This window comes from Molossus molossus, unplaced genomic scaffold (assembly GCF_014108415.1).
Source record: "Molossus molossus isolate mMolMol1 unplaced genomic scaffold, mMolMol1.p scaffold_m16_p_9, whole genome shotgun sequence".
NCBI classification, from domain to species: Eukaryota; Metazoa; Chordata; class Mammalia; order Chiroptera; family Molossidae; genus Molossus; species Molossus molossus.
In genome coordinates this window covers 33,367,670-33,380,941 of record NW_023425403.1, presented here as the reverse complement: position 1 = coordinate 33,380,941, position 13,272 = coordinate 33,367,670, and positions in this window count along the sequence as shown.

The following is a 13,272-nucleotide window of genomic DNA, read 5'->3' as shown; positions in this document are numbered from 1 at the left end:
CAATGGGAAAAAAAGAGGAGACATCTGTAACACATTCAACAATAAAAATGAGGTTAAAAATTTTTTTAAAATAATAATAAAACATGAGGCAAGTCTGTAAGGAAATGTGGTACAGCTTTTATACACCAATAAATGACTGAAAAAAGAACAGAAAATCAAAATGATAACTTTCAAACAGAAACTGCAACTATCCCAATGAGGTTGTTCATTTCAGTTTTCAAGAGTACAAATTCTAATGCCAAATTTGTGGACAGAAAACATAGACTGGGCCTGCAAGGAGCAAGGAATTGTAAGAACTCCATATGATGTCAAGGCTCAAAGGACTGTAATCCCAAAAACAATGAAAAGATAAGAATTCACCCCAAAACACAAGAAGACAACCAGAAACCATGTCTATCTCAGTCTAAACTCTGGGTGGGGAGAAATAACCTTCTCTGAGAATTTCTTATGGGGTAACAACTTCCATGGGTTTGAGACGTGAAATTATAATATTCACGTGGTCTGGAAATTTTAGAAGGAGAAATTATAATTAATAATTGACACAAAGTCAATAATAAGCTTGGGATGCCTGGCAAAAACAAACTGAAAACTTCTTCAGGACAGGCTTTTAGAAAGGAATTCTCACAGATAAAGCCCTGCTTGTGATGAATTCACAATCCAAAATTACAGAATACATGAAAAACCAATCCTTTGTGAACAAGAGACAGAAAATCCAGCAGTGTTATTAGATCTCCACTCTCATGCAATTCAAATAATAATGTAAGTCCCTAATATAAACTATGAAATGAGTATTTTAAAGTTGATTAAATACATAATAGAAAGACTAAAAAACATTAAAATAATGTATTATTAAGAAAAGAAGACGACAAGGCAAATTTGAAAGAGAACCATGGAACTTCGAGAAATTTAAAAAAAAAAATTATTGAAATGTAAAACCAAATGAATGGATTAAATATAGCTGTGGCACACCTAAAGAGAAAAGTATTGAGATAAAAGATAGAGCTGAAGAATTTGCTCTTATTCAGCACAGACAGTAAAGTGCATAAAAAATATAAGCTATGATATTTTCAAAACAATAGAGATATGTCAGAGAGGAAATACCTAACAACATAGAAATATAATTTTTTAGGATTTACAAAAGATATGCATCATCACATGATTCACTAAAATTAATCATGTTTAATTCAAAGCAGGGTAGTGGTGGGCAAAAGTAGTTTACAGCTGCATTGTGACATACTTTTGAGTTAATAAAGCTATTATAATAATCATATGCATGTCTTTTTCCATACTAATGACTGTAGACCTACTTTTGCCCACCCCTATATAAATAAATCTGCTCCAGGCATACTGCAATGAAATGCTAAAGACTAGAGGCAGAAAGACTTAAAAGCAACCAGAGAGAAAAACAAATGACTACACAGCTATGACAATTAACATCCAGAAGACAAGTGCAAAAGAACAATAATACCCTCCGAATTCTAAGACAAAATAGTAAACTAAAAAAATTCAATGGCGCTGACTGTAATCTTTGAAGACTAAGGTAAATATTTCTAGTTTAGTAAATATTTCAGGTAACTGAAATTTTTCCTTTATATACTAAAATTATTTACATTTTGGCTAAGTTATAAATAAAAGTCTTTATAAAATACACTATATCCATTCCTGAGTCCATATTCAAGTCACAATAACTATAGTGTTATTTAGTGAAATTTCAAGTAGTGTACCATAATTTCAAAAAACAGTATGAATAGGGAAGACGTTGGTTCTAGATAACAAACCAAGTACATAAGTTGACTATTTTCTCCAAATTCCAGTGAAATGTCAGAAAAGATTTATTCAAGGGAATAAATTCATCACGGTGTTGAGAGAAGCAGGGCATACCAGAGACATACCCATCAACATACCAGAGACATGACAAATTACCAAAGAGAGAAAACATATGGAAATCTTATTTCCAGTGAGCCAGAGGAGGAAGTGAAAGTCCAGGAAAAGACCAAGCAAATGTAGGAAACTTTCCTCTTGACTCTAAGTGCAAGTGTGGCAGATTTAGAAAGCAGGAATGGTGGGCGATACCGTAATCAGCATACTGATCACGGCGATAGAGAAGCAGCTGGGCCAGATCACCCCTACACCCGCCTCTCCTCCACACATGCAGAAACACGGAAGCAGGAGTGTTTGCACCGGGAGGAAAGCAGAGATGAACTCACTAAAGGAACTGTCATCTCCAGGGGAGTGCTAGAGTCGAGGTCATCCCCCGGGGAAAGTCCCTCTTACTTTGACATATGGGGTAGGAGAAGCTCTATAGTGTTGCTTTGTCCCCAACAGCAAGTCAGTTAAAGCCCAGAGGCAAATCTCCAGAAGGAAAGTCAATTCATTTACATAATTAATAGTAATCAGGGGAATTATTATATAGTAATGAGGTAAAACTATATGTTTTTGCTCTCAATAAGGAAAAAACAATTAGAGGCTCCAGAGGAGGGGAAAAAAAACAGCCAAAACAAGACAATCAAGGTCTACATGGAAGGCAAACTAACTGTCAAATGACTTTGATTATTTAATGAAGTAGAAGAGAATCAGTTTGGCCTTGACTGTAATTCTCCATTGAATGGCACAAGTATTGCAACAAATAATTCAATTTATTTCTTTATAGACTAGCTATTAATAACAATAGCAAATATTTACTGTTTCTCAATTAAAAAAATAAACTAAGATTCAAGACATAGAAGACTATATTATATTTTAAGAGCAAATGCAACATTTTTAAACTTTAGCAATGTAAAAATATATAGCTGAGAGATGTAAAGATCTGGAAAAGGCCAGATAAAATCTAAGACAACAAATTGTCGCCCTGGCCGGTTTGGCTCAGCGGTTAGAGCATCCGCCTGTGGTCCGGAGAGACCCGGGTTCGGTTCCCGCTAAGGGCATGTACCTCGGTTGCAGTTTGTCCCCGGCCCTGGTTGGTTGTGCGGGTGGCAGCCACTCGATGTGTCCCTTTCACATCGATGTTTCCCTCTCTCTCTCTCTCCCTCTCTCTCCCTCCCACTCTATCTGTGCAAAAAATGGAAAAATGTCCTCAGGTGAGGATTAAAAAAAAAAAAAAAATTGTCTGAAGTTGATAGATTACGAAGAAGCACAATATTATTATGTTAAATGATAAAGAAAATTTAATATTTAACACTTAATATCAAATATAACAAAATATGGTGAAGAGGAAAACATAGGAGAGACTATAATTAGCTCAATTCTTCCTATTTCATAAAAGAAATTAATTAAATGCTGTCAAAAGTTGGCAAATTAAGAAATGGTCCCTAAATAAACACATAATTAATAACATTAAATAATCTGCGGAAGTACTGAAACCAGAATACTTTTAAGTGATTATCTCTAGTGAGAGTAGGAATGTTTATATCTCTATACATTTCTGTGCCATCTTATTTTTTTTTTTTTATCCTCACCCGAGGATATTTTTTCCATTTTTTGTACAGATAGAGTGGGAGGGAGAGAGAGGAAGGGAGAGAGAGAGAGAAACATCGACGTGAAGGGACACATCGAGTGGCTGCCACCCACACGACCAACCAGGGCCGGGGACAAACTGCAACCGAAGTACGTGCCCTTAGTGGGAACCGAACCCAGGTCTCTCCGACCGCAGGCCGACGCTCTAACTGCTGAGCCAAACTGGCCAGGGCTGTGCCATCTTATTTTTTATTCCATGCATTTGTTTTTGCAATTAAATATATATATATTAAACTTACACTTCCTTTTTTTTTTGGTACATGCCCCTAGCGGAAACTGAACCCGGGACTCTCTGGTCTGCAGGCCGATGCTCCAACCACTGAGCCAAACTGACCAGGGCATAAACTTACACTTCCATAAAGGATCAGAGATAACCCTTTTTCTAAAATATTTTTCAAATTTCATATAGAACCAAATGTTAAAATATTTATGTCTGGAAATATATATTAATGAAAGAATAAAATTGAGGAGGAATTATGGCACAGATTCTTTTTAAAGTGAAAAAAAACACATCAAGATATAACTACAATTGATCAAATAAACATATTTTAAAGGTAATACTTTAATTTTTAAATCTACATACTAAGCATAAAATTATATTCTATATCTTCACTTACTATGTGCCCATGAATGAGTTATTTATCATTGAATCCTTATTTTCTAAACATCCTATAAAAGGAGCCTACAGATATCTGTAAAGTTTGTTGCCGTCCTTAAATGAGATAATTTCAATGAAATTAGTAGCCCTGTTTCAGATGTTCAAAACTGTTACATTAATAGTAACAATAACTACAAAATAAATACCTGCCTGTGTGTGAAGACCCCCTCTCAGAATGGTACAACAGAAAGATCGCCAATGTTTTAAAGAGACTTGGGTTCACATTTTGGCTCTTCTACCTTGTGTGTGACTTCAGACAGGTAACTTAAACTTCCCACATCCCACATTCTGCATTTGAACTATGGGAATGATAATCTATCTCAATATCTTCAGAGGATATTAAGGTCTGTGGGCTGGCTGCTTTCACATACACAGACGATCCCAGACAGATGAAATGTAGCTGGAATTTCTTTTTTTCTTCTGCACTACTGTCTGTAGTGGACATCTATAATATAAAATTGACAAATCTGAACTCCTTTATATGTTTGGGGAATGTCCTACTTCTTGAGTCTTGGCTGGGATCCAAGACTACGAGGAGCTGAATACATTGGACACTTATTTCCCCAGCCTCTTCTTCCCTTGCACCCAGGGTGAGGCATGTGACCTTGACTCTGCCAATCCGAGCACCAGGCTGCGATTTCAGACCTGGCACACAAGAGTGCATAGGTCTGGGGAGTTCACAGTCTCTCTTGCTTGGCAGTGCCTATGGTAGCAAAGACTATAAACTCAAATTCCTGATGCAGAATTCGTTCCAGTGCAAATTGTCACTTCTGGTGATCAGAGGGGTATGAGCAGCCTTCTACTGAGAAGTGTCAGGATTTGGGATATATTTTAAAACTAGAATTCACATCATCTGCTGATGGATTAGATGTGGGTTGTGCAATGAATCAAGAAATTAATGATGAATCCAAGGTTTTTGGTGTAAGCCAAAAATTCAACAGACTGTATGAGTTTGAATTCTAGGGAAAATATGCACAATTCATATGTTTTAGAAGCACCTAAATGGAATAAAAAATAGAAATTCTAATTTTTTGTTTTAATCCTCACCCGAAGACATTTTTGCATTTATCTTCAGATAGAGAGGGAGGGAGGGAGAGAAACATCGATGTGAGAGAGACACATTGACTGGCCGCCACCCACACAACCCCAACTGGGGCCAGGGACAAACTGCAACTGAGATACGTGCCCTTAGCGGGAACCAAACCCAGGTCCTCAGGTCCATGGGCTGACGCTCTAACCGCTGAGCCAAACCAGCCAGGGCATGAAATTCTGTTTTATTGGCATGGTTTTAAGATATTTAAATTTTGAAACAATCCTCATAACCGCCACTTATATATTATTGTTCTATAATAAAGAAACACACCATTTGTCATCACTTTTCAGAGTGTTAATTATAGACAAACACACATAAAAAATAACTTTTCCTCTTTCCACTGAAGTATTTTAGATTGCAAGCTGAACAAACATATACATAAACTAACAAAAACCTTTTGGTGCTTGATAAATTTTGCCTCTAAATTCTCTAACACACAACACATGTTTTTCTTGGTCAAGCCTAACTACTTATTCAATGGTTTAATTTTTCAAATATATGGAGTTTCTCATGGTTTCAGATACAAGAAGTTTATACTTTTGACCATAGTTGAAGGAATAGGCAAAATATTTAGAGAGCTTATCCTCTTGTGACTCCTTTACCAAGTTACCCTCAACTATGGTCTGCCAAAATATTTTTTTTTAAACATTTTTATTGATTTTAAAGAGAGGAATTGAGAGGGAGAAGGAGAAAGAGAAACATCCACGTGGGAGAGAAACATAGATTGGCTGTGCCCTGACTAGGAATCAAACCGGCGACCTTTAGATGCCCAGGACAATCTTCAACCACACCTGAGCCAGAACAGTCAGGACCTAAAATCTCCTTAAACCATCTTTCCTATTACACTGTCCTCCTCTTTAAGTACCAGGATTCAATTCATTAGCGTGGCAATCATGATCATACATTAGTTTAATGCATCTGTTTTCTCAATTCCACCCATTTTCTCTACCTCCCAAATAACATGTACTCATTCATTCAGTCAGCAGATTAATTTTAAACACTCACCAGGTTCAGGGCACTAGGTGAGCCTCTGTGTTACATGTGTGTCTCTTTGCAGGTGTTGTTGCTGGAACCTGTCTCATCTTCTCTGCCCCATAGTGATCCCCCCAGCAATACCACCTGCCTTTCGGGCTGAGTGACTCTGCTCAGAGAACTGCATCCGTTGCAGTTACTACAGTTATTACGGTCTTTTGCAGCCCCCTACACTTAGGAAGGTAAAGCTAGGTCTTTGTTAGCTAAGTCTAATACTGATAAAAACAATAATTTAGCAGCTAGCATTTAGCAAACACTGACTATGTGCCAGCCCTATTCTAAGCACTTTACATGTATTAATCCATTGAATGCTCGTGACAGGGTAAATATATTAGCTTAAATGTAGTCATGAAGCATTGAAAAGACTATTATAAAATTATAACTTCTGAATTCTGTTAGTGTAGCCAACTGGATGCCCTGGGAACGGAATTGTTTATAAGCAGTATTGCTCTAGTGACTTCAGCTCTCTGCTTTGTATCCTCCAGAATTTCTCAGCAGGCCTTTAGTGCCTTTACCTACATCTGATAACACTTTTTTTTAATCCTCACCTGAGGATATTTTTCTATTTATCTTCAGATAGAGTGGGAGGAAGAGGGAGGGAGAGAGAGATAGAAACAATCAACCTGAGAGGGACACATCCACCGGTTGTCTCCTGCATGACCCCGACCAGGGCCAGGGACCGAACCACAACCGAGGTACATGCCCTTGACTGGAATTGAACCTGTGACTCATTGGTCTGCGGGCCGATGTTCTACCGCTGAGCCAAACCAGCCAGGACTGATAACACTTTTGAATAGAACAAGCAATGGAATAAAGCCTAGTTTTAAACCTCCAGAGGCTTCTCTTCAGCTGCTACAAGTCTATCAATTAATACTTTGTGATATTAATCTTTCAGCCATTGAAGATCTTCTAAGTGTATTGGATTAGCCAAGGTTTTCCAGATCAATATATCCATGTACACAGGGTGTCCCCCCAAAAAATGTATACAGGGTGTCTGTAGATTCTATATATATTTTTGTTTTTTATTATCCTCACCCGAGGACATTTTTCCATTTTTTGTTCAGGTAGAGTGGGGCGGGGGGGGGGGGAGAGGAACAGAGAGAGAGAGAGAGAAACATCGATGTGAAAGGGACACATCGAGTGGCTGCCACCCGCACAACCGACCAGGGCCGGGGACAAACTGCAACCGAGGTACATGCCCTTAGCGGGAACCGAACCCGGGCCTCTCAGGACCGCAGGCCGACGCTCTAACCGCTGAACCAAACCGGCCAGGGCTGTAGATTCTATATTTTGAAAATAAAATGTATTTTAATTAACACCAGCTTTGTAATTATTCGAGGTGTGTACACATTTTGGGGGGACATCTTATGTATTAGGATATTTATTATAGGAATTGGCTCATATGACTATGGAGGCTGAGCAGTCCCTCAGTCTGCTATCTGTAAGCTGCGGAACCAGGGCAGCCTGCTGTGCAACTCAATCCAAATCTGAAGGCCCAAGAACTAGGAACCTGTTCGAGCACACGACATGATGAATGTCTCAGCTCAAGCAGAGAGAACATTCTCCTTACCTCTGACTTTTGATTCAGGCTCTCAATGGCCTGGATCATGCACACACGCTGTGGGGAGGGCTCTCTTCTTCACTCAGTCTACCATTCCAACACTAATCTTTTCCAGAAGCTTGTCAAGACACACCCAGGAATGTGTTGCCTACTCTCTGGGCCTCCCTCAATCCAGTCAAGTTGATACATAAAATTAATCATCACAAGTCCATCTCTTGTCAAGTTGATACCCACACCCACCCCTTAAATCACAAACAAAGATAATAAGGAGGTTCCGATTCCACCTAACATGATAAAACTATCCTGTGTACAACCAAAAAGACACTAATCCGTTCCCTAGAAGAGGAAGCAAAGTTCTTGAGTAATGTTTACTCCTCTCTTAAACTTTGGCAGAGTCCATTTTTCTGTAATTCTTGAACTCCTCCTTTTCTAACATTTGCATCATTTTTCTGACTCCGGTCTTTCTGTACCTCTCCCATTCCCCATGATTCACAATGATCCTATTCACAATTCTATGATCACAATTGCAGAGTCTTGTCACATAGAACCTTATTTGTTCTGGACATCTGGACTTAGATTTGGGTTTGGGCAGTGGTAAGGACTGCTAGGAAAGATAGCAACAATACCAGGAAATAACACTGCACGGCGTACCGATCAGGTTCTTAGTTGCAATCAACTTGTTAATAATTTTTCAGCCCTTTCAATGACTCTTTGAGCCAATCAACATTATTATTATTCTCCTTCTCCTTCTTCTTGTCAATCCTCCCCCAATGATATTTTTCCATAAATTTTTACATAGAGTGGAAGGGAGGTAGAAAGAGAGACAGAGAAAAATTGATGTGTGAGAGACACATAGATTAGCCGCCTACTGCATGACCCTGACTAGGGCTGGGGATCAAACTTGCAACCCAGGCATGTGCCCTAGACCGGGAATCAAACCAGTGACCCTTCTGTCATGGGCCAAAACTCTAACCGCTGAGTCACACCGGCCAGGGCCCAATATTTTTAATAAATATCTCACCACCTTCTCTGCCAACACCTGATCTAAGCCACTATCATTTCTCATCTGGGTTGTTGCAAAAGCCACCTAATGAGTCTTCCTGCTTCCATGCTGCCCCCTTTTAATCAACTTTCAAAAGACCAGCTAGAGTAATTGTCATACAAACCCTACTTCTTTCTTCGCTGCCCCGCATTCCAGGGTATGTTCTTTGGGCAAATCAGGCACATACATGACTCAGGGCTCTTACACTTGCTGTTACACTTTTGACACATCCCCTCAATAGTCCTTATCCCCTTCTCAGTTTTCCTTCTCCAAAGCACTATGTATTCCACATATAAACCATGTATTGTACTTATTTATTTTGCTTATTGTCTAGAATAAAGTTCCAGTGGGCAGACATTTTTGTGTCTTTTATTCACTGTTATATATTCCATGCCCAGTGTATTCTAAGCATGCATTAAATATATGTTGAATCAATTAATTAATTTACTGAGTGTTAATTTCAATATAATTCAGTGTTTTATCAGTGTCCATGAGGATTGGATCAGGAATAGCAAAGAAAAATCAAGTCCTTTAAATATCACTGGCACCATATAAACCAGGTAGATAATATCCTAGCTTGAGAGCCTATATATTTAGCAATCATAGATGGGTACTAACCACACCTCTACCACCTTCTGGCCATATTATGAAAGGAATGTTAGTTAATCTCCCTGTGCCTGAGATTTTTCATCTATAAAATGTGGGTAACAGCTCAAGGATTATTGAAATGGTTGCATGCAATGGGCATAAAAAGTGAGCGTGGTACACAATTAGTGATTTATAAGCATCATCATCATCATTATAACCACATTATTTGTATAATAAGAAAATGGAAAGACTAATTCTTTGGAATTCTTTGTCCATTCAGCCCAAATGTATCTGAAGAGAGTGTATGAGGCACTGAACTTCTTTCAATTTGCATTTTAGAAATAAATCAGAAGGCAACAGAATTGTTCCATCTCTCGATTGTGCTGGTGGTGACACGGCTGTGTACACCTGTCAAAACTCACCGAGGGTGCATTTCACTGTATGCAACTTACAATACTTCAAAATAATAAATGAGAACAGTAGTGCAAATATGTGGAGCCAATCAGAGTCATCAGAATTAATTACTTGCTTCCTCCCAATGAGAAGAAAATCACAGGGAAAATCTAATGACATCAGAGGTAGGGAATTCCCCCCTCATTGCACAGGAGAGGCAAAATGACTATGCTTGCCTAATTGCAGGTAAAAGCAGTATTTCAAAACAAAACAAAATCAAGTATGTGCTAGCATTTGACAGCAATTGACTGCCTCTCTTGTCTCTCACTTATACTAAGGGAAAGGTAGCAGCAGTTACTAGCCTTGATCCAAATATATGAAATAACCATATTATAATACATCTATAATTTTATAGTTCCTAATACTTTTGAAGCAAATTTAAATTACTCTAAAAATAGCTCTTAAATATAATACCCCTCAAAAATGTTTATGGTTATATGCTAAAGCAACATATTCAATTTTTTACTATTCTTTTGATGAATTAACGTCTAGACTTTAATAATATTGTGAGGCCCTAATGAAATTTACACAAATATGTATCAATGAGTAAAACAGGAAAAAAACATGCTGTTTTAAAATATATGTTTATAGGTTAAATGACCCAGTTTCTTCAAACATTAAAGCAGTGATAGTTTTCAATGTGACAACATAGAATGTGGTCAACAGGGGGGAGAGAAATCCAAACCTTTATTTTTAAAAGAGATTTTTAAAAAGATTGTATTTCAAGGTAAACTTCCACGTAATTCATTTATTTTTAATTTTTCCTAAATGTTTGGCAATGCTGACTGGCTGACATATAAAGAAGGACAAATAAAAAACAATTGAACCAATTTAAACAAACGTTTGCAGAAATTTTCTCATTAATAGGTACCTTAAAAGAAAAGAACAGCCCTGGCTTATTTGGCTCAGCGGTTAGAGCGTCAGCCTGCGGTCTAGAGAGACCCGGGTTAGGTTCCCGCTAGGGGCGCGTACCTTAGTTGCTGTTTGTCCCCGGCCCTGTTGGTCGTGTGGGTGGCAGCCACTCGATGTGTCCCTTTCACATCGATGTTTCTCTCTCTCTCGCTCGCTCTCTCTCTTCCTCTCTCTCCCTCCCATTCTACCTGAACAAAAAAAAAGAATGGTATTTTCTAATCCCTGATTGAGGACTCAAGCCAAAATTACTCAGAGATTTAGCTAGACACGCTAAATAAACACAGCAGAAACAGGGCCCATTTGAATTGAATGCTCTCTGCGGTGTCTAGACCATAAATGATACTATATTTCAAAAACAAAATGCTAAATGGTTAAGTATTTCCAGGGTCTAAGATAGAAGCACAAAATGAAATCATTTCTTTGTAAGCAGTTGGTATTCTCCAGATATTTCTTAACACCTGTCTCAAAGAAAATATTTTCTATGTTTAAATGGTGAAAAGATTCAAATCAAGAAATTAAGGTCACCATGACATGAGCTTGAATTCCTGAACAGATTAATATGTAGGATAGTAATTGGCAAGGGTGGGATTTTTTTTTCTAGAGAAGTAGTCCAAATGAAACCTAATAGAAGACAGATGGTAAATTGGGGAGAGTTGGTGGTTAGAATTATGGAAGATATGCAGTTCATTTTTTCGTTGTTGTAAAAACTATTTGTAAGCACCAGATCAAGTATAATTTTTATATTTCAAGCCGCTGAGATTAATACAAAGCGGAGTAGTTTATGGACAGCCCTGCCCTCGGTGATGAAAAAACTACAGTGGAATCCTGGTCAGCACCAGAGCCAGAGGCATAAGAAGTCTCCAGGCCAGCCGGGTCTGCTGCGGCTTCAAACAGCTTCAAAGCAATCCTGACACATGCATATACAAGTAGAAGTAGGGTCCTCAGAGTCCTTGTGGGCTTTTACTCCATGCAATCACCTATAAGTTGAGTATTGTGCACATTTCAGGTCTCCACCAATCACAAAAGATGTAATAATTTTGCACAAGGTTCGAAGCAAATCAACACAGATAGTTAAAGACTTGGACAGCTTGCCTATGGGCAAAGGTGAAAGGAGCTGGAGCCACCTTCTTTAGCTCCCTCGGGGGTTCGCACCCTATTTCTTTTGCATCCCTCAGAACAGTGAGTACAGTACACCAGGTAAAGTAAGTCCTTGACAGAAACCTGTTGATTGGCCTGGGGGAAAAAAAAGTAGAAATAATGACATTTTAACAGTCTTCAGATATGTAAAGTGTTGTAATTTTTAAAAATGGTAACCAGCTGTCTCTCCCTCTACCCAGTAAACAGAGCAAAGATAATAGACAAAAATGCATCAGCATAGACTGTGGTTCATAGGTAGGCAACTTGTTCCAGTTTTCCCAGGATTTTCCCAGTTTTAGCCATAATAGTCCCACCCAGAGTAATCCATAATTCATGGGCAGTGGGTCATCTGACATTGCAGATGTCTAAAACCAGGAAGATTCTTATCTGACTGAGAAAAGTTCGACGAATCTTACCTAAATGCAAGGGGGGAAAAACTAAGTGTCCTTTCATAGGACTTTCCAGGCATATAATTCTACCAGTATTATCACTACCACAATTATTAATGATCAGGGACAATGATGACAATGATAAAAATAGTAATGGCTTTATTTTCTACCTGACTAAGTGAGTTTGTACTGACATTAGATCACCAAAACCCCATTAAGTTTGTGTTTTAACCCGGAGCAGAAGTGCTAAGAACATTTCCCAAAGTCGTAAGGGAATGAATGTGAATCACAAAAATGGGGTTCAACAATTACTTCTGGTTGCATAACAGGCCAGTCTCTGCTTGGTCATGCTGGGGGTTGATTAGGCCAAATAAAACATGGCCGGGTGGTTAACAGTAGGCCTTAGAGTCATGCAGGTCTAGGTGTAAGTGCTTATTACTGATGAAATGGCCTTGGACAAACTACAAAACTCTGTAAGCATCTGTTTCCTCGTCTATAAAATGGAGATAATGTCATCACCTACTCATAATAAGAGGTTTATAAGACTTTCTTTTAGGGATTCTCACTGCAAAGTAATGGCATAATGGAAAGCAAGTCTATGAAATGAAAACATAATTGGGTTCAGGAATTGAGGCCTCTGGTTACAATAGCCAACATTTTAAATACTTTCTATGTGTCAGAAACCTTCTCAGCACATATCAAGCATTACACGTTGAATATAAAGACCCTATGAGGATTATTATACTCATCTTCATTTTATAGATTAGAGAACATTTAAGTATTTTGCCCAAGATCACATAGGTAGAAAGTGGCAGCGTTTATATTTAAACCCTGGCAGTAATCCAGAGTCTGTAGTGCTCATAAACACACACTATGTTGTCCTTGGTTTACTTT